Source organism: Halictus rubicundus, chromosome 12, assembly GCF_050948215.1.
Source record: "Halictus rubicundus isolate RS-2024b chromosome 12, iyHalRubi1_principal, whole genome shotgun sequence".
In the NCBI taxonomy this organism is placed as follows: domain Eukaryota; kingdom Metazoa; phylum Arthropoda; class Insecta; order Hymenoptera; family Halictidae; genus Halictus; species Halictus rubicundus.
In genome coordinates, this window is record NC_135160.1 from 5,789,530 (window position 1) to 5,810,834 (window position 21,305).

The 21,305-nt window shown below is 46.1% G+C and overlaps 1 protein-coding gene across 2 annotated transcripts in view; it reads right to left on the minus strand.

The window, feature by feature from the left end:
* The window catches only part of Nmo (serine/threonine-protein kinase nemo), a 196,256-nt gene that overhangs the window by 171,913 nt on the left and 3,038 nt on the right, over positions 1 to 21,305 (minus strand). The window lies entirely within an intron of this gene.

Sequence of the window (21,305 nt, forward strand, 5' to 3'; positions counted from 1 at the left end):
ATATAATCGCAATGAACCTTCAAATATTTTCCGCTCAAATTATTGCACGTTTTTCTACTCTCTCTCTCTCTCTCTCTTTCTCTTTCCTACTCGCTGTCCGCGAAATATTTTTTTCCGTCATCAAAAGAACGGTGGAAATGTGTTCCCACCAGTTAAAATCAGAATGATTCTTCAGCCTTTGAACGTCGGTAACAGGATGCACATTTTGATCCGGTGGTTCCAATTTAATTGACCAACTTTGAGCGAATCGTTGAAATTTGTGGTTCGTTTCACATTAAATCGAACATCAAAAATGGCTGGTATGGTGTCACCTTGTGAAAGCAACGCGACCACGCTAAAATAAACCATTAATAAAACCAAAAAAAAAAGATTAAATTTATTTAGATTTAATGCGATTCCCTCGAAAACATTTTTATTTACAATACTTATAATTCATTTACAGTTTCGATAATACTAGAATAAACAACCTGAAAACCGGTCGTTTGACTGTGTAGCGTTAAGATTCGTTTCAGGTTAGCTAAGAGAAAATTCATATGTACAGAAGAAACAAATGTCTTCAACAATATGTTCAACACTAAACCTACCGACATTTCATGTACACCTAATCCTACCATGAGCGGTCAAATGACCGCTTCAAAAAAGAATATGTATCTTAATATACAAAGACATGCTATGAAATTTTTTCGGAAAGTAAACAATAAAGAAAGTTGTGAATATTGAAAATTGGGTTGTACGTACATCATAGGAAAAGTCAATAAGTTACATGGCGATACAGTAACGTTCTATACAAGAAATTCTAAACGAAATTTCAAAAACGGTCATTTGACCTCGCGTGGTAGGTTTGGTGTTAAGCCCTATATAGCAAATGTACAAAACTGTCCGGCTCTAATCGATCAGCCTCGCTGTCCCAAAGAGAAAATACCATCGAATGACGACCGGAAGTTTCCGGTGGGCCCACTGATTCGCTTGTTTTTCGCGAGACGGATCAAGAGCGGCTTCCTGTGGCAACTTGGCTGCGACGCAGCCTGGAAATTATATTTTATCGTCACCCCGGCGTCGGAGTTAAACCACCTACATGACAGGAAGCTGGCGGAGAGCATGTGTTGCGGGTATTTCCGGTGCGACCGTCTCCCCTGCGCGCACCCCTCGTGACTTTTGACTCGGCTTGTTCGCTTGTTCGCTCCCGCAGCTGCTGCTGCTCCGAGAAAAATGTTGCCAGACCGTGTCTGCTCCTCCTCCCCCCTCTCTATCACTCTTCCATAGCGCTGCTTCTCTCTCTTTTCCGCCCTTTCTCTGTCCATCGAACCGTCCGCTAAACAGTAATTGGTCTGCGCAAAACAAGACGCGCCGGACGCTGACTAATTATCCTTTGATATCGCGCGATTAAATCCGGCGCGTGCCACGCAACGCGTTTATTAACCCTCGTAGGCGCTCGCTGTCTTGCAACAGACCAGGCTGGGTCCACCGAGACCCGGACTTGTTCCGCCTTTGGTTGGATTGTAGGTTATTGACCCTGTTACTGGGGTCTCCCTACAAAATTTTCGTTACAGTCCGGTACTTGTGCGACAATTGCAAATATCACGTTTCTTTAATTGCTTCAGAAGATTTAAGCTAAAGTATGATCCAGTATGAGTTGGTTAAACGGGAACACGGAGAGGGTGGGCGGCGATCGAATTTGGTGGTACACTGTCTCGGTCACGTTAGTCGAGATAGTCCAATTCATAGTTCGAATTAGTGGCAACACGCGACCGCTGTACTAACTGGAACCTGTTGGGCACGTGACTTTCACGTTCGTGTCTTCGCGCGAAGTCAATAGCAGGCTCGAGTTGGCGAAGTTGCTTCGTGTTACTTCGATTCGAGTTGGCAAACTGTTACGTGAAGTGCTGGGTTCGAGTGCTGCGCGAGTTATGGCTCGCCGTTGTGCATTTGTAACGAGAATCGGCAGATGAAATCTGCAACAGGAGACGGACTGCAGGAATCCGATTCAAACTGCTTTGAAAAGCTAAAATACCCAACGGCACACCGTCGCAGTGCGTCGGGTTTGTAAAATGAAAGCAGGAAATATTTTTATGATCTTCAAAGTTCGCGTAACAAATTCGAAAAGGCAAGTTTTTTATTCAACTCTCTCAAAAAATTGCACAAGTGGGTTGCCAAAATGGTCCACTTCTTTAAGACGGCCCGAAGAGCAACGAAGCCACGCCTACTTGCTTCGAGTGGGCGTGGCCTCGCCGCTCCTGGCCACAGTGGAACTGTGGTGCAGTGCCACACAGGGCAAAATCCCCGCTCTCAACTAATCTACACTCTGTATCTTCTACAATTCTAGATGTAAAGGTCACAATGCTTCGCAAACAATCATCGTTACACTGATTGCTCCGGTGCGTTGCTCTTAGGTGCATCTTGGAGCGCTCTCAGGGCAAACACATCATTGTAAAGTTTAAAAGAATTGACAAAGACAACTCGAAATCTTAAAGCCCTACAAATTCGGTCCACAATGTTCATTTTTCAATTTGCTCCGATAGATTGCCCTTGGGGGCAACTCGGGGCACTCCCAGGGCAGAAAGCTCACTGCCCACGCCTCTCCTAAAGTTCAAAGCTCCGGAACAATCAACAGAGTACTCAGAGTCCTGAAATCCTACCAAATCTCGACCACGGTTCTCCAATCTTCTCGAATTGCCCTGGGGGGCAACCGAGAGCGCTCCCAGGGCAAAAATCTCACTGCCCACGCTTCTCTTAAAGTTCAAAGCTCCGGACCACTCGACAAACACAACTGGAAACTGTCGAAAAACCGTGCATAGAGCGTTCCGAAGCAGCACAGCCGCGACCTATCAAAGGAAGCCGACTTTCGATAAGAAGACAGATACGAACCGGATCGAGTTTCCAGTTTCGGCAGTTCGGGGCCGCGATATTGCTTTCATCCAGTGGTACTATCCAGTTTAGTAGGATGAAGGCGCGCTCGCGCGCGTATCTGGAGCGTGACAAGTTTCCAGATTGTGTATGCAAAAGGCGGTCGGTTTTCTACGCAGTTGCTCGCGCGGCGGCGCCGGTGTTTTTCGATGCTTTTGGATCGAAACCGCGTTGTAAAAAAAAACCGAAAAATTAAAGGGGCTATGAGAAAAGTACGAGCTACGAGAAAAAGAAAGAAATTGCGGCAGCAGCCGCCGCCGCCGCCGCCGCCGGCTGCAGGAGCACATCGGTATTTTTCACGAGTCTCAACGAGATAAGCGGTCGCGTGCGCTGGAGCACGGACAGCTGCGATATCACCTGGCCATCTGGCGAACTTTCTCGTAAATTAAAAGCCACCATCGCGGCACATTTTCCGGCGGGCACGGAAACTTCGCGAAACGGGAGTTCCCTCTTTCTACCTGGTAGAAAACCTTTCTACCTGGTATATGTGATACATCGCGCGCGCTCCGGGCGACGATTAGACCGGGTTCGGATCGCGTTTCAGTCACCGCCGTGCGAAATGATCCCGCGACGATGACTCCGCTCGGCCTCCGGTAGTGGGTCATTCGAGAATCGTTGCCGATGCGTCGGTGAAGAACGCAAAAATCGTGCAGAATCCGGAAATAAGTGGAATTTAAGTGATCATTTTTCAGTCGGATGATGCAATCGGTGGCGGAGTCTTGCTGCATGGCAGCGCTCTTTGATTAATTCTACTACGTTTCTTTGAATCTAGGGTATCAGAGTTCGCCACGGAGTCGTCGTTCGAGCGCAAAGAGTTGACATTCCGCCTTTTAAGGTTGCCACTACAAAAGCTCTGCAACTATACCATTACGATATCGGGGGGTTATCCGACAAGCTGATACAGGAGATCGCAATACAGATCTCTATAATCTTCCACTCCTCGCTCCAACGGCAACAACACAGCCCGAGATCGTTCAAAGGAACCAGTCCGCGAACGAGAACATTCCTAAATCCGCAGTTCCGAAATGGAACTCGTTGTCCTCTATTCGAACTCTCCGGAGAGAAGCTGGGAAGGCTGTAGTACCAGAGGGCTGGGCCCAAAAGCACGTTTCGGCACAGAGTAGTTAAAGAGGACGTCCCTGGGAACCTTCGGCGGGTCAAATCGGGCCCGCAGTCGATTTTCGTCGGTGCCGTTTCGGAGAGAAGGAACGGGGAGAGCGCGTCGATCCCGGGCGACTGGTCCAGGAGGGGATCGCCGACGAGAGAGGAGAGAAAGAGAGGCTGCCGAGAGAGGAGAGGACGTGCAGCTCGGCTCGCAGGCAGCTGCACCATCACCTGCCTGGCAGCTGGCTCGATCGGCCTGCGGCTTTTGCTTGGCTCGGCCTTCCGACGAAACCGAACCAGACGCAGACGTCGCGAAACCTCGAGAGTCTCGGCCGTGGTCGACCTCGTGCGATTGCAAAAACACCGGACTCTGCTAATCCACCTACTACCGCTTCTTCACGCTCGCGAATCTCTCCTCTCCCTCTCTCTCTCTCTCTCTCTCTCTCTCTCTCTCTGTGCTACAGTTCCTGATCTGTAATGGAGCTGCGACGCTTGTTGCGCGACAAGTTGGGAAAACGATTGCAGAAGGACATGGTCTGAACTGGTAATCCTCGACACTAGAATGAAGTCGAATTGTTAAGGGCCAAAACTCCGTAGATTCGCGATAAGGTAGAGTGACCACGTTACCGACTAAAATAGGCGAAAAATGGTTTTACGTGCCTCAATTTTTACTCAATTTGTCCTTATATGAGAATATTTCTCGCTGGGAAAGTACTCATTCGAAAGAATCCTCGTTCGTTCAATCTAGCGCACGCTGGTCACGAGCTGACGAGATTATGCAGATATTTGGTAATATAAGCGATAGAGGTAGGCCAAAAATTAACGATGTGCGTGCCGTGGAATCCAAGCATTTTTATGCCATTGGATGAGTTTTCTGGATGAAATCGAGAATAGCGCGCGATAGAAAATATCTTCAGCTACAAATTCAGCTATATTTTGTCTTGATTCTCTGCGAAATAAGGCCAAAAACTTGAAGCGCGTTTCTGGCCTCAGAATTCATAATATCGATAATACAGAGCAAAAAATCTGACAGGTTTAGTCACAGACTTAAATTCCGTCGGATCAAGAACAAGACGGATCTCAAGTCTGTGTCCGAAAGCTGTGAATGGAAATTATACAGCAGCACCGACCTGCTGACTCTGAAAAAGTCACGTGACTATCCCGGGCCCTTAACACTAAACCTACAACCGCAAAATGACCGGTTCCAGCTTTTTAATTTTACAATCACTGAAATTATAAAGATGATTTCGTGGGAAATGATTAAATAAGTATTATAATACGAACTGCACAAAATCCAAATAGATTCAATCTCGTCATTTTTATAAGACAACTTGTATCGGTTACTTCTAAGGCTCGGCAGGTTTAGCGTTAAATCTCTTACCGTGAGGGAATGTTAGGAATGTGGAAAATTTGTTGAACGTCATTCGATATTGAATGTTAAGTAGAGATAGGCCTTCGGTAAAGTCTTCTTAAGAGTCTGATCGGTCTCGTCATTGGAACGCGAAGCCGAAGGTATTCGCAAGCATCGACCGCCGTTCGGTAAACACCGAAAACCGATCCGCGAATAATTCGCGCGTTGGCACGAGGTAACGATGAATGTCGAACAAGCCGAACGGAAAACCGTGAAATACCGGTGGCTGCGATTTTCCCCCGGCCGACTCAACAACGAGCCTATTTCCATCGGCATTCAGCCGGGGGCCCCGCCCCTTCGAAAGAACTACTAATATTCAACGGTTACCGTGCTGCCTCGGCTGAAAAGACCGAGAATCGAAGAAATTTTACGTATCTGCCGGCGAGATCGCGGCCTCGGACGGGAGTTTTCACCCCCGACCGGGAACCCAGGGTCACGGAACACGCATAGGCGATCGTTCTTGCACGGGAACACCGAATATCGCCTCTGGGCTGCCGTCTCGATTCGTCCCGAAAGTTAGTGTAGCCTCAGTATGGTAATGCCTCGATACGTGCGAAATGTGCGCGATATTTGCGAAAAATGCATTGCTATAAAAGGTATAGGACGGTACAGAACATCCGTGAAAAGTCAGATTTTTTTCTGTTACTTCTTTTCTTTTTTTTTAGAGAGAGAGACGGAGGATAACCTTTTCCCCTCGATTCGTGCTCCCTCCCCTCATCTGGCGAAACTGGAGTCCCCAGATTAAGACTTGTTCCCCCACTCTAACTTCCCCTTCTACCGCGCTATTCCCCCACGCTTCGGCCACAGCCTGGTCACGTGACGCGTTTCGCCTCTGTCGTGCATGCGTCACGTGACTAATCCGGTACTGGCAGAGAAAAGGCAACCTTTTCCCCTCGATTCGTGCTCCCTCCCCTCATCTGGCAACACTGGAGTCCCCAGAGTAAGACTTGTGTTCCCATAACTTCCCCTTCTACCGCGCTATTCCCCCACGCTTCGGCCACAGCCCGGTCACGTGACTAATCCGGCACTGACAGAGAGAGGGTAACCTTTTCCCCTCGATTCGTGCTCCCACCCCTCATCTGGCGACTCTGCGTGCTAGAAACACGGGCGTCACAAGACTGTTAAAGTTAAAAATAAGGTTATACGCGAATTAATTTGCACCGCTATTCTGCGTTTAACAATCCTATTCCAATGAAGCCTTTGCATAGAAAGCATCATAAAGGGTAGCACTCGGTGCATCAAAATGCACCTCGTACGAGCGTATATTCCAAGGTTCTCGCGTCGAAAGAATACTCTCCCTGTATGATCGAGCACCGGAATGATTCAGAATGCCGTTCTCTCTCTCTTTCTCTCTCTCTTTCTATTTCCCGCAACCTTATTCTCTTCGGAATTATCCTCGGCGGGAAGAAGAGGAAGAGGAGGACGCGTGTCTTTGAATGCCGCGGGATCCGCTCACCGGTGCAACGTCGGTGCAACGCGGTGCACCGTGTACTGTGCTTGGCCAGGTGCTAGAAACCGGGGACAAGCATCGTCTTCGTGGCGCGTCACCGACGCGTGATCGCGTTCCTTTGAATCGAGCTGAGCCTCTCTGTCGGCACACTCTTTCGACGTGATTCAGCCAACCGTGTTAGTTAACCTTCCCTCGATAGCGAGGGACAATGCAGCTTGTTGCATTACTACTGCCGTCGTGCACCGTTCAGAAAATTTTGAGATGCACATAGCCGGAGGCAAAATTAAGGGGGTACCCTTTAAAAACTACTTCTTCAAAATTGGACTCGACAACTACAGTTTCTTTTTTGAGATGCACATAGCCGGAGGCAAAATTAAGGGGGTACCCTTTAAACACTACTTCTTCAAAATTGGACTCGACAACTACAGTTTCTTTTTCGAGATGTACATAGCCGGGGGAAAAATTAAGTGGGCACCCTTTGAAAACTACTTCAAAATTGGACTCGACAACTACAGTTTCTTTTTCGAGATGTACATAACCGGGGGAAAAATTAAGTGCGCACCCTTTAAAAACCACTTTTTAAAAATTGAACTCAACAACTACAGTTTCTTTCCAATGTTAGAAGGACTAACTTACCGAATAAAAAGACTTAATTAAGAATTACCATTGGTCGTGATTGCGAAGGAAAAAGTAAACATTTTTAACTGTTTCATCTGCGTCTACAAAGAAAATTTAAAATATGCTTTTTATAAATTTATGCAAGTTATATTCATGCACAAAGTTTCACCGAAATCTGTTGACGAATAAATATAGGCATTGAAAGATGTAAGAGACTTTAATTATTCGTAGCTCATACCAGCCTCAATCGTTTCTTTATTAATCACGAAAGTCAGTTATTAGTCAGCACGGGTTACATGGATTTGCCATGAGCCACAGCTAACTCGTTCAAATTAGAAGAGCAAGTGCAATCAGGTATGTCACGCACTTCTTGGAGCGATAATCTAGTAACTGAAGACAGATTATAAAGTAAAAAATAGATAACGAACAAGCAAATAATATATTAGCGGGTAGACCGAGGATAGAATAAAAGTATTCACCAGAATTGTGGCGCAAAAATTTTTATAACTCAGAAATTAATCATTTCGTCATGTTAATATAACTTTTTGTCTTCTCTGAACATTAGGAATCTATTCCTAAAGTCTCTCCCACCATTTACGAAACACCCTGTATATTGAACGTAGAGTATTAATTTCTGCATCTCAGAAATAAATGCAATTTTGCATCAAATTCAACAGTGCGTAAGGGTTAAAGATTTATTGTGAAGTATTTTAGACACAATTCCGTTCGATACGTTTACGAGACTCGACAGACATCGACTCAATGTCGATTCTTTGGTTCGAGTCCACCGCTTCCCGGCAGAGCGCTTCTAATATGCAGGTATATGCACTTTGGCGTGCACGCGCGCGCGCGCTCGCTTGCTCGCTCGCTCGCTCGGCGAGTGCAAGGTCCTAGCATTGACTCCGGACACGGCATTCGAGTAAATTGCACAAGCGGCTCTCGTTCACCGACTCCGCTTCTGGCTGCCGCGTGTTAACACGCGCCACGGATCCGTGTTCCTATTTCGATGTGTGCCCACGCGTCCACTATACTACTCTCCGCGAGCGATTCAAGGATAAAACGTGACGACGCTGAACGAAAATCGAGAAAAATTCTGCCTCGAAACCGTAGCGTCGAACACAGACGTAATCGACGACTCTTTCCTGACGAACCCAATTTCCCCTTGCACCCATAGAGTGCATCCTGTCTTACAGTGCAAGAACTGCACGTGATTATTAAAATACGGACTTTTATACAGAATGAAAATTGTGTCAGTTGCAAGACACCGGGAGCCTTCTTTAATTTTTTAATATGTACCCAAAGAAATAAATGTGTTGAAAAATTCCTTATAAATGCGTATTTATAATCGTAATAATCGTAAAAATATTAGAACCCCCGAGAGTCCCGTGAACCCAGTATTAAAATAGGAAGCTTGAATGAATTTTTTGCGTCACGATCAACGTAAATGCAAAATAGTTTGAATCCAGTGTGTATGTACGCCGATACAACGAAGCGAAAGAACCACTTTATTTTTATTTGTTTCTCTCGCCGGTTCGCGGTTCGACGTCCGGATTCATGTTCGCATAACTTAGGCGCACGTGGTGGCTCTCGCGACCCATTATTGACCGGCCTGTTGATTTCTCGCGACGACGCGACGAGGAGACGAACGGAGGCGCCGACGACGATAAAACGCCGATAAAGACTCGTGCAGTTCTGCGCGTCATCCATTCGAGCTCGCGACGCATATTGCTCGCGAACTCGCTGGAAACCGACCGCCGAGAAGGCTGCGTTCGCGACCGACAACTGCAATTGTCAAGGAAAAATTCCTCGGGTCCGAACACGGTTACGAAAAACAATTTTACGAACGAAAATAGCGTTTTTACGAAAACTCAGGATTTCGAGACCAATCTCGTCCCTTAACACTCGAATTGCCACTAAAAATTGCTGTATTAAAAATATTTTTTACATTACTAAACTTCATACTTCATAAATTCCTAAACGTTTCAGTAATTTGCCTTAGTTTCGTCACCAAACAAATAATATGGAATCACAAAAAGTATTCAAATATTGTGCAAGTTAAATTGCATAAAGTGCATACAATGGAAATAATCGTATTAGAATGGAAACGCTCTAGGTCGGCAGAAATGTCTGGTAATCTACATATTTAGTTAATATATTTCCTGCTAAAAATGATTTTTCACGAGATAACAATTCTTTTGTCTGACCGGATTTTTCACGGCTCGCATGCATCCCCGCAGAAATGCAAATGCACCGACAGCGCGCTGTCCCACTTGTAGAAGTTGCATCCCGACTTTTCCACGTCCGTCTAATTTCACTTGTGAGCGAGCCCCGTTGCATTTCGAGCGTCCGCACACGCGGAACCGCACGCGCGCAACGGCTCGATGCAGACGGTGTATGCACGTGACCGTTGGTTTTCGCTGCAACACGCGGAAATGACGGATCGGTTGCACGTGCAGCCAAGATCCTCGTGCGTCACCGGCCGTTTTTGGCGCGGCGAATCGTTCTCGAGGACAGTCGTCGCGAAACGAGCGAATCGCTCGCGCGCGAAACTTCTCCCGGGTTGTCTTTGTTCGCCGATTTTCACGGAAAGGCCAGTTTTTCGCCGGGAAAACCAGAACAATTAAAACGTTACACACCGACCGGGATTTCCCGTCGATGATCGAGCCTCGAAAGCCCGGCCGAGCGGAATAACGCCCGAAAACGATCCGATGGGTCACGGGGAAGTTTCCCCTTGGGATTAACGCTCGTTCCGATAACGTAATCCTTGTGTGTATGTGTTCGCGAGGGAAAGGCGGCCCTTTCGAACGGACAGCTCGAGGAAAGTTGCTCGCGAGCTTCTTAATTTGTTTGCCGTCGATCGAGGGAACCAGCTCGCAAAGAAATTGTTTTTCCGGGGGAAATTGTTTCGCAGATTCTGATTGGAACGTGCTATTTGCGAGTTCTTCGATTTTTAAATATATTTTCTGTGCCTTTTTTTTTAATACTGCTAGGTGTCCCAAAGCTGAGTAGTTGTGATTCTTAAGTTTCCGGCCTTTAAAATAGACAAGGGTAGACAGCGGTTAAGGGAAGCAACACCTGAGACACACCCTGATAATAGTCAATTTTTTAATTCTCAACTTTTATCTACTTTGGAAATATAATTTGTTAGGAACAGTTTTCTAACGAATAACTTAGTCCAACTTTATTTACGAATAATCGCACACGAGGAGCACAGGAATAAATTTTTGCAACTTGTAAGCATTCAACGATCCGTGAAACGCAGGTTTGATGGTTTCCAAGAACGTGCGCACATTTGCGATTCCGCGAGGTCCGAAACGCGCGAATTTTCTGCGGAATCGATCACCGTGGAGGGTAGCAACCCCCGTTTCCGCGAAAGGAATCGCGTGGATGCGAGGAACGAGTCCATCGCGAAAATTGAACGAGCCTCCCCGCGAAGATCTCGTTTCTATTAGCGATTCAGCAACAGGGGAGAGGCCCGTGTTAAGGTCCGGGGGTGGTTCAACCCTTCGACCACCCCCGCAGACATAACTTATTCCCTTTACGTCGGCGACGGGCGACGCAGATGCCGTTCCCCACGCGAAAACGCGACGGCTCGTGCACGTGTGCGAATGTCGGATAAAAGGGAACACAAGGGCGGAGGCTTCCTTTGTTGCGGGGGTGAATTGCGGAAACCGGGGACCTCCAGCGAAACGAAATATGGACCCGCGAGGTCGGTGAGTTTCTATTGTAATTCTTGCGGAGAATTTGGAATTCACTAACACTGTGGTTTTGCATTTTTCGAAATTAATCTGTCTTGCTCTTTGCACTCTGAGTGTGTTGAAAGGGCGTGGCTTTGTCGCTCTCGGTCTTAGTGGTTGAACAGTGCTTGATAGGTCAATTTGTGTTTGTGTTCTATTTTAAAGTGATTTTTCAGGACAAATCAGGTCAAAAATAGAAATAGAACCCAACCTATTTAGCTGAATATATTCTGAATATGTTGAAGGGGCGTGGCCTCTTTGATCTCGACCGTAATGGACCAAGAACAGTGCTCCGCAAAGAAATTTGTGCCTGTTTGATCCTTCGAGACGAATGAGGTTAAAAATAGGAACAGGAGACAACCTATTATCTTCCTATCTATATTATGTGCCCGTTGAGGGGGCGTGGCTTTATTACTCTCGCCTTCAACGGAACCGGAGCAATGCTCCGGAGAGCAATTTGTGGCTTGCATCTATTTTGAAGTGATCCACTTTGACAAATAAGGTCAAAAATCGAATTAAATGTCAACCTATCTTGCTGACTATATTCTGAATGTGCTGAAGGGGGGTGGCCTCTTTGCCCTCGACCGTAATGGACCAAGAACAGTGCTCCGCAAAGAAATTTGTGCCTGTTTGATCCTTCGAGACGAATGAGGTTAAAAATAGGAACAGGAGACAACCCGTTATCTTCCTATCTATACTATGTGCCCGTTGAGGGGGCGTGGCTTTATTACTCTCGCCTTCAACGGAACCGGAACAATGCTCCGGAGAGCAATTTGTGGCTTACGTCTATTTTGAAGTGATCCACCTTGACAAATGAGGTCAAAAATGGGGACAGAAAACATTGTTGCTATCTGTATTTTAGGCGTGTTGAAGGGGCGCGAGTTGTTTGCGCTCGGCCTCAACGGAACTAGGGCAACGTGTGCTAGTGTCAGTTTTCGAGTGATCTTTCACGATTAGTAAGGTGAATAGCAGGGATGGTAGAATATTTATCTTGCCCTTTGCGTTCCGAGTGTGCCGAAGAGGCGTGGCCACCTCGCTCCCGATCTTAACGGTGCCCTACAGAGCAATTCGTGCCGAGGTGTGTTCTACACTCTGCGGATCCGCAGTAGAACATCCGATGGTTGTCTAGCAGATTCAGGAGCCACTCGCACGCCAGTGATTTCCATATTTCGCGTGCTATCGTTCTCCCGATCGCCTAATCCCTGATCTACGGACGCGAACCATCGGTAAATGGTCTCCGAGGACGAGCTGCATCCCCCGCCGACAATCGAATTCAATTTATTTGAAAGGGACGCTCGACGATCCGTCTTAAACGAAGATCAGGAAATGGACACTGGGCGTAAGAAGATTATTCAAATTCGACTCGCGAGCATCTTCCGCCGTTTACAAAGTCAAATGACGTTGAAGGAACGCGTTCGACATTTATCGAGGCCCTGCCAGCCTCTCGCCTCGAGAACGAAAGTTCCGTAGACAATTTTTGTTTTTTCGAAGACCAAACAAAATTAAACCGGTGAAAAATCCTCGGGGAAAAAAATAAGAAAAACAGATGAACCTTTCGCGACAACCGGGAAACTGTTTCTTCGCCTAGGGAGAAATAAGTTGTCGGCTGTTCCGACAATTCGTGGCCCTTGTCACCGTTGAACTAACGCGGACGCTTACTACGCGGTGTAATCCGCTTAAACCGATTCCCGCTGGCGACAATCCCGGAGACAACGACGCACCGGGTGGGACAAACGAAACTGATGCTGCTACACGAAATTGTTCCGATTACCAATCTTGGATTACGTTGTTACCAACATATCGGTATTATTCTTCCGAATAAAACAAGTCCAAACGCAGTGCAATTTCGATCGCATTTGGTTAATTCGCGATTTAGTGACACCTCGATTATCCGAACGGAATGCTTCATTATCCGAATATGCCTCTCCCTCGTGTATACTTCTTTTTATTCACGTTTTCAATCGTATACGATACCATTTATCGTGTAAATCATTCTGAACTGAGGTGCAGATATCGGTTCGGATAATGGAGGCTCTACTGAATCGTGGATTAAACGGCTAAATATAATTCGAACGGCACCGCGTTTGGACTCGTTTCAACCAGAAAAACGTAACCGATCTGTCAGTGACACAAAGAAATGGTTCAACACAAAATAGATTTACCATTGAATCGGCATTGTTTTACCGACATATCCAATCCGATATAGCGTTACAATTCTCGACGATCGGATCTCTGCTCCTCTCGAGGAACAAATTGTTCAGGAACGTGACGGACATCTCTCTCGGCCACACATATCGAGGCAGTGCGGTGTCGTTTATCGGGACGAGCGTGTCGGAACAGAATCGGTAGCGACCCTGAAACGTTCGCTCGGCGTGCTCGTCGCCGACACAATGTTACCAGCGAGGATAAAACCCGAGCAACACTTATCTTGGCGGGCGTACGCTCGCGTAGCTAAAAGGCGGTCGCGTAACAATAGGTGAAAATGCGGCTTTCACATTTCCCCTTCCTTCGGGGGCACCCTCGCGTGTCCGCGGGAGAGGCTCGTGGGTGGTCCCCTCGACTTCTACGCCCCCTCCCGGCCATCATTAATGCCCCCTTTCCAAATAAACACCGCCTTTTTGTCATTTAAATGCGGCTACTCGATGCCCGTTTCCGGTCGCAAGCTATTGTCGCTCTTCCACGGCACCGTCGCGATTCGACCGACCGAACAAACCATTTTTTTTTTATCCTCCTCCCGACTCCTGCTTTTGCATCGCACAAATAATTATCGATTCAACGGAATAATAACTTTTCTCACGATTACGAGAATCGCGATTGTCGTAAAGATATCCCGCGGTCGGAGTCCCTCTGTTTTCCTTAACGAACGGGAAAGTGTCGCGAGCGATCGAACAACAATCGAGCTTTGATCCGAGCTGAATGCCGATTAGAGCGAGCACGGTTTCGAGAGGAATGGAGCGCGCGGGCGGAGCCGATGCAATTGAAAGGAATTACTTTCGCGGTGTAATGAATTTTAATGGGCCACAAGCGTGAATAGATGTTTCGGTCGGTGTTCGCGGATCAATGCTACGCGAATCGAAGCACGCGAACCGCTCTTCGGATCCGAGCCCTTAACGAGATTCACGTTTAGAATTTTGTTTCGACTGTTGCGCGAACTGAACAGCCGCGCCGTTGCCTGGAAACCGCTCTCGCGAACGTTGCGCACCGAGTACACGTGTAATTGCATCGTAAATCATCTTTCGAGATTGCTTTTTCGCGACCGAGTGGTCTAATGAGGAAGTTTCTGCGTTTTGCAAGCCTTATCTCGCGAAGCAATTGTAAAAACTTCGGAGCGGAGCGAGCGTTGCGTGTAACAGAGCGAGTAATTGCATCGATAATGTATAATAAAATTGTTCTTCAGGCTTCGTTTTTTTAGTCGGCTATTCAATTTCCAGCCAATCACGACTCACTAATAGATCGGTAATTAACACTATAAGTTTACTAAGAACTAAACGCGATTGTTATAGAGCAATTGTTTTATGATAATGGCGCGATTAGGTTCGTGCATGGCTGTGTATATTTAATACGAGTTCTATCAAATGCGTTTAATAATTACACATATATCGAGCAGCAGTGTGAATTGTTCGGTCGCGAATGTAAATGTACAATATTTTTAACGATTTATTGTAAATACACCGTGTGATTGAACAGAAACCATTCGCAGTCGGGAATTATACGATTGATTCCGTGCTTTATTGACAAACAGAGAGTAAATAAAAAGAGATATCGAAGCGCAACCACACGTATTTGCATTCCAATATTTATTATCGTAATAATTGTAGACGAGATCAGATATCATTTTGCCTCGTCCGGTAGTTCCAGTGTTAAGCTCAACATGCGAAGAATAAAAGCGTAAGATGACTAATTAATCGGATCGATACGAATTGTCTCCCGATTACGAGGTGACTCGTTGCGCGATGAAAATCTGACAAAAAGGAGGAATACAGAAAAATGACCCTCAGGAATTCCCCCGATAAATTATTTATAAACGATTCATAATACGCCGAGTGGAGTCGAAGTCAGCAGCGACGGGGAACGATTACGCGAGGAAGAGAACGAGAAAGCTGCAACTGCATTGTTAGTGCGAGGAGAGATGAGGATGGAAGGGGAACGAAACGCGATGAATCAGAATCGTTCCGAACACAACTATTTCCATGTCTCGAGTACAATAATCTCTAATTGCGTGTCCAGATAATGAGGGGGAGCGAGTCAAGGAGAGCATAAGAAGTCGAGAGATTTATTCGACGACCATGTTCCGTTCGCTAATTTCCCGAATCCTGATTTAAGAACACGTTCCGAATCAAAAACAATTTTTCATCGTGTTTCAGAAGCACAATAACAATGTACAAGACAAATTTTACAAACGTCCAAGCTGCGCGAGAGAATTTAATACCGAATTTATATGGAATACTTTTTTTGATTGACACTACTTGAATAATTAATTTTTGTTACATCTGAAGTATTTGAGACGCCCAAATTTTATTAATATTGTATCTTGAGGTATTTGAACTATTAAGTGAACCATTTATGTAAATTTAAATTTATGCTACCAATTCTAATGTATAACTATTAATAATATAACTATTTGCGAACTCGGATGAAACGTTACTGTCTTCCTACGTTTCTGTTTACCATTCCGATAGGATAGCATTTTTAAAGTACACTTTGAAGATCCACATAAGGGGTGAAGGCGTGAATTATGATTTCTGCGATTTTTGCGGAGCGTTAATGATCGCAAGAAATGGCCGGTGCGAATGAGAATGCGGTTATGAGGAAATGATCGAGCGATAAATCGGGACGCAAATCCCTCGATTGCAGGCCACGTCAGAGGCGCGTCACTCGCAGCCGAATGCTATAGGTACGTTATGCAACATTATACGTGCACGGCTACCGTGGGATCGGTACGCAACCTTCATTTAGAAACGCGAGAGAGCCCCTATACGCAATCTGGTCACGATTCCGCCTTATCTCGGAATGCCGCGGTCGCCATGGTGATCCCGGTACCCGTTCCCACCCCCCGCGCAACGTCACCTCTTCATCCCTCGGGAAACCGCTGACGCGCGGCTGTATACATTTCCCGCGCTTTTTCACGGGAATCTTTCCTGCCTCGCAGCTCCCACCGGTTCCGGTTTCCACGGAAATTCAAATATCCCTTCCCGTTGGTCCTGCCAACCCCTTTCCAGCGCGATATATTAATCCACCGTGGTGGAAAATGTTTTTCTTTGCGCTTTATCGCCGTTCAGCACCGATTACCATAGACAAATTTAAAAAATTATGGAACTCTGGGGACATTTAATACGTGTATCTATTACGTGATTTTTTTGCTGTCCAAATTCACTTTATGGGGGTGAAATCGACCCTTGACATTTCGGCTGTTTATTTTGCGCCACATCTCGCAAACTTTATAGAGAAAACGATTCTAGATTTCGGCGCACAGAAGCGCCAAACGCAGCAGAATTGCAACAGAATGGCAGCAGAATCGCAGTCGGTTTGCAAACGCGTCGATCTCGAGATAAGTGTTTTTGTTTCCTTGTGTCCAGTGGAAAAAGGTAAGTCAAGCGACGCCGGGCAAAGCGTTTCTCGGACGCGTTTCGCGTGTGTCGGTCGCACACCGAGCGTGAAATTTTTCAACAACATTCGAGTCCCAGAGTCAACACTCGCCACGTTTAACGAGGAATCGAATGCTCTGTTTGCCGACAAAACAAATCGATATCGCTCCGATTCGAATCGATGTTTTTATCGCGGCGCAGCGTTACGCCGACGGGTAAACAAAAATTGTTCGACTCGCTGGAAGCCGGCCGGAGAAGAACGTTTCACGAAATAATTTTGCACCGAAAAATTTCAAGAAAAGTTCGCCGAGAACCAGGCGGGCCCTCAATCTTCCAAAACAAATAATCAGCAACGTTCTCGGCAAGTTCCTCGAACAATTCGATCACCGTAAATTTGCACTATGAGATCTCAGTACGTAGTAATAATTTCTCTGACCATCGGTGATCGACACTATGGAATTACTTAGAAATGACCATTAATTTCTTAATGCTGGAATTAACTAGATTACAGCGCGAGGTGAGAACTTCATTATTAAGTACCAGACGATTATTATTAATTGCGCTGTAAATGAAATAGGTGGAATTTGTGGTAAGGTAGCAATTAATCGTAACAAAAAAATGTTTCATCGAGACTAAGAGGAATGGTAAATAATGAAAGGCTAGAAATGTTGGCGTCAAAATTGAAAGTGTCCCGGTAACGAGCAAGACGAGCCTGGATTACCAACTATTCGAGCAGACTATGTCCAAAAGCGTTGCGGCCGACTCGATCAACGTAACGGTAATCATCCCACCCACGAGGAAACAAGACTCACAGAGGCCAGGTACTTAAATAATCGTCGCCATTTTTTCCCCCGCGTCCGGTATTTAACGGAAACTCACCGAAACCTATGGCCTCTGGCAACCAGGTATAGACCCACAGCGAAGAAAACAAAAGAGAACGGTTCCCCCATTGTGCCTAATCCTCCGCCGTTCATTTTCCTGACAAAGGCGAACAGTTTCGTCGAGAGGCTTGAAAGAAACGCGTTTCGGAAGCGGCGAATTGTTTATCTACGAGGCAAACGTCCAAACGATTCGAAAACCTAGGAGCCCTTCCAACGAACTTTCCCGTTATCGCGATCATTTTACAACTATCCGGTTTACTACTTCGCTCTGCTCTGCAATTCCCGAAATGGTTTTACGATTTCCGGTCAAGTCGCCGTCTCTTTCGACTTTTCCACACATTTTCGTTTATTACCCAATTTACTTGTCTATCCAGTAATTCTTCTGGCCCCTCAATTGCTTCAAGTTCTATCCACTCGTTTCTCTCGTGCATAAAATCTACAGTCCATTAACGACACGTTCATTCTACTTTTCGAACAAAAGTTTTTGTTCCTAGCTCTCGTCGCCTTGTTCCCGCATTTGGTAGAACGATTTGCAAAGCAGATAAATTCTTTTATTGCGCCACCGTGTCTTCCAGGTTGTAAAAATATGGACAACGACGGCGAAACAAGATCCTATTGAAACGATAAGAAGCATTGTTAGAGATACCTTTTGCAGGTGAGTTAGAACTCGTTGAAAAGCCAACGAAGACACGGTTTTGCCGTGAAGCGCGCGCGCGTATCGCACAGGTTCGCTTATTTAGAAACGCGTCGCCGTTTCAGAGAGTCAAGGCGAACCACGGCTGTGGAAACCCGTGGAAATAGAATTCGTTTGAGCTCTGACCGCTTTGCCGGATCGGACAATCGGAAGTTTCTAGCGGCACGGCAGATTGACTCGATATCGAACGGCAAAATTTGGCAGCGTCAAATTTTCGGCGGAACGATCTGGGTACCAGAAAATCCACGCTTTTCCAATTGTGATCGTTAAACGAAGGATCTCTATGCAAAATAAAAATTGTTCCGGTCAAATATAATCGGGTGAACCAGGCCTGGAACTCGCAGGAGTCCGAGGGTCGATACTCGAAAAATCGCGAAGGTTGTAACATCGAAATTTTGCGAGTAATTAATGCAGCCGAGTTTCCAACAGGAATTAGCGTGCGACGATAGTCACGCGTACGTGACATCGGTGTCCCGCGAGAAATCAGAACTCGCGAGAAGCGCGTGTATGCGCTGAAACTCAAAGATACAAACACACACGCACATACACAGAGATCTACCGCGAGTATGTGCAAAACCAAATTTCCCGCGTAAACAGAAGCTCTCCGTTTGCGAGCGAATTAACCCGGTTAGAATGCGGTCCCGACGTTTGCCCGAATTAAAACGAAATAAGTAAACCTACTCGTTCGCCCAACTAATAGATAACGGCGACACGTGAAACACGCTCGTTTTAACGCGTCGCTGTAATTATCGCGGAATTACCCGGCCCGAATAATATCTTGTACAAAAATCGACCGAGCAGGCAAATAAAAGATCGTGTATCTGTAATTGCACGTTGCAGGTGCGGGGGTGGAAGGAGGTAGGCGAGGAGGAATTTTTGCGAACCTCGAAGAGAACCAGTCCGGGGCCTAATGAGCCGGAACGACCGCCGGCCATAATTCCGACGGTGACGCCGTGAAATTCCCCGAAATTCGGACTCGATGGTAATTTGTCGAATATCGAAAGGGAGGGGGGGGGGGAGAGAGAGAGGATATTACCGATAACGTTCGATCCGGAGCCGTGAAGAAATCTCCGTGACGTGTTGCAATAGATTGCAGCCGGAAATCAACGGCCCGCGGGCTGCAATCTCCGCGCGGCATCATTGCGAAATAATCATAACAATTATTGAAATCGTTGGTGATACTGCTCCGACTGGTTTGCAAGCGTATCTCAAAAGTTTTGTTGCGACAATGCGAGTACATTTGATAGCCGTCCATGGAACAGGCTAATTGGTTCTCGAAATGTTGCAAATTACCGGCAAAACGAACAGTACAAGATCTTATCCGAATAAGGATGTCTTCGGTCCTCGACTGAACGTGTGATTTTTAATAAAGCTGACATAGGTGTGTTCACTCGAATTTTTAGCGATTTTTATTATAGACTGCGGATTTTATGTAGTTATATTATTTTCAATCTGTTAAACATATTACGCAAGAAATTCTATATTTGTTGCACCTCGACCCTCTGATGAAACGGAATTCGACGCAGCCGGTCGGGGGCGCGATGCAGAATCAAAGCAGTTGAAATGTAATTGGATTTAGCGCGTTGACGTCATCGATCGAGCCCGAAGGTAAGGAATTCCTCGGACCGCGAGGGGTTAATGGCGCACCGAGTGCTACTTAAAGGCGAATAAATCATGGAAACAAGTTCGCGCGACAATACGTCATCCTATTCGCGGGGAACCGGCAAGAAACTGCGAGTGCGCGGAACACGGTGGATGCAACTCGACCGGGCAAAAACTCGGGGCAGAGATTTATATTGCCGCTTATCGAACTCACAAATTACTCGGGGGCACACGGGAGGGAAAAAGGCCAACGATTTATGCACACGCCGAGGTGCACGGCCGTGCGTTTACTCGCGAAGGAGAGAGGGAGAGAGAAAAGTCTTGGGGAGGAGCTATCGTCCCGAAAGAAAGATACGTTAATTAACTCAAAGTTGCATCCGGTCTACGTTGCGTCGCGAAGATTTTTTAAATATTTTATCGATCGTACCGCAAGCAATTTTACTTGTATCGCAAATACAGCGATTATTTTACGACATTTAATTCAATAAAACATCAGCCGCCGTCGTACGGCTTGATAAGCAATACGTACGACGACATTATATGGCAGAAAAGCGTTGACTTTTCGTTTATTTAATTCATTATCTGCGTCCGAAGATATTCCAGACTGTCCGAAGTTTATGAGCATATTTTCGTGTACAGTTTAATTAAAATTGTAAATGGTAGTTTTGTTTTGTAAGGCGAGAATACTTGTTACAATTGTTATTTTTTCGCGCGCGATTACGGTCGTTGGATAGAAGTAAAAGGTTAATTATTTTCCTTCACCGTCGAATGCTTTGTATCTCAATATTGACATTAAGCTTATGGCCGCGACAGCTGTACGATCGCCACACCGACCCAACCCAAAGTCGTTATTAGCACAAAGTCATTAAAAAAAAGGTGGGGAAGTACTCTTACCGATCCGTTCTTTTGAAATAGTGACCGTAGTGACATTGGGAATATCTGTACGGAACTACCTTGCTATAGAAGTCAGTTGTAAAGGGGTATTGTAAAAATTATGGCATGGGTCGTAATTGGCCCGGATTCGGGGCCTGAAGTTCTCCGAAGGAACTTAATCCTTGGTTGAACAGAACCGTAACGATTATAGAACGAATTCGTCAGTCATTTACCTTGAAAATGGCTTAGGTATTGTATCGGTTTATTAATAGATTTTATACCTTCGTCGCCAAATTTTAAAATCGCTAGATTTTCGCGTTTCAACAACCGAAATGTTTTGATTAGGGAATGGTCGGTCGCGCCGGTTTCGGCAGCGTGAGAATGATCGGATCGCGAGAGTAACGGGGTGTCGCGTGGACAAAACGTGGAAGAGTTACCCCGTCACC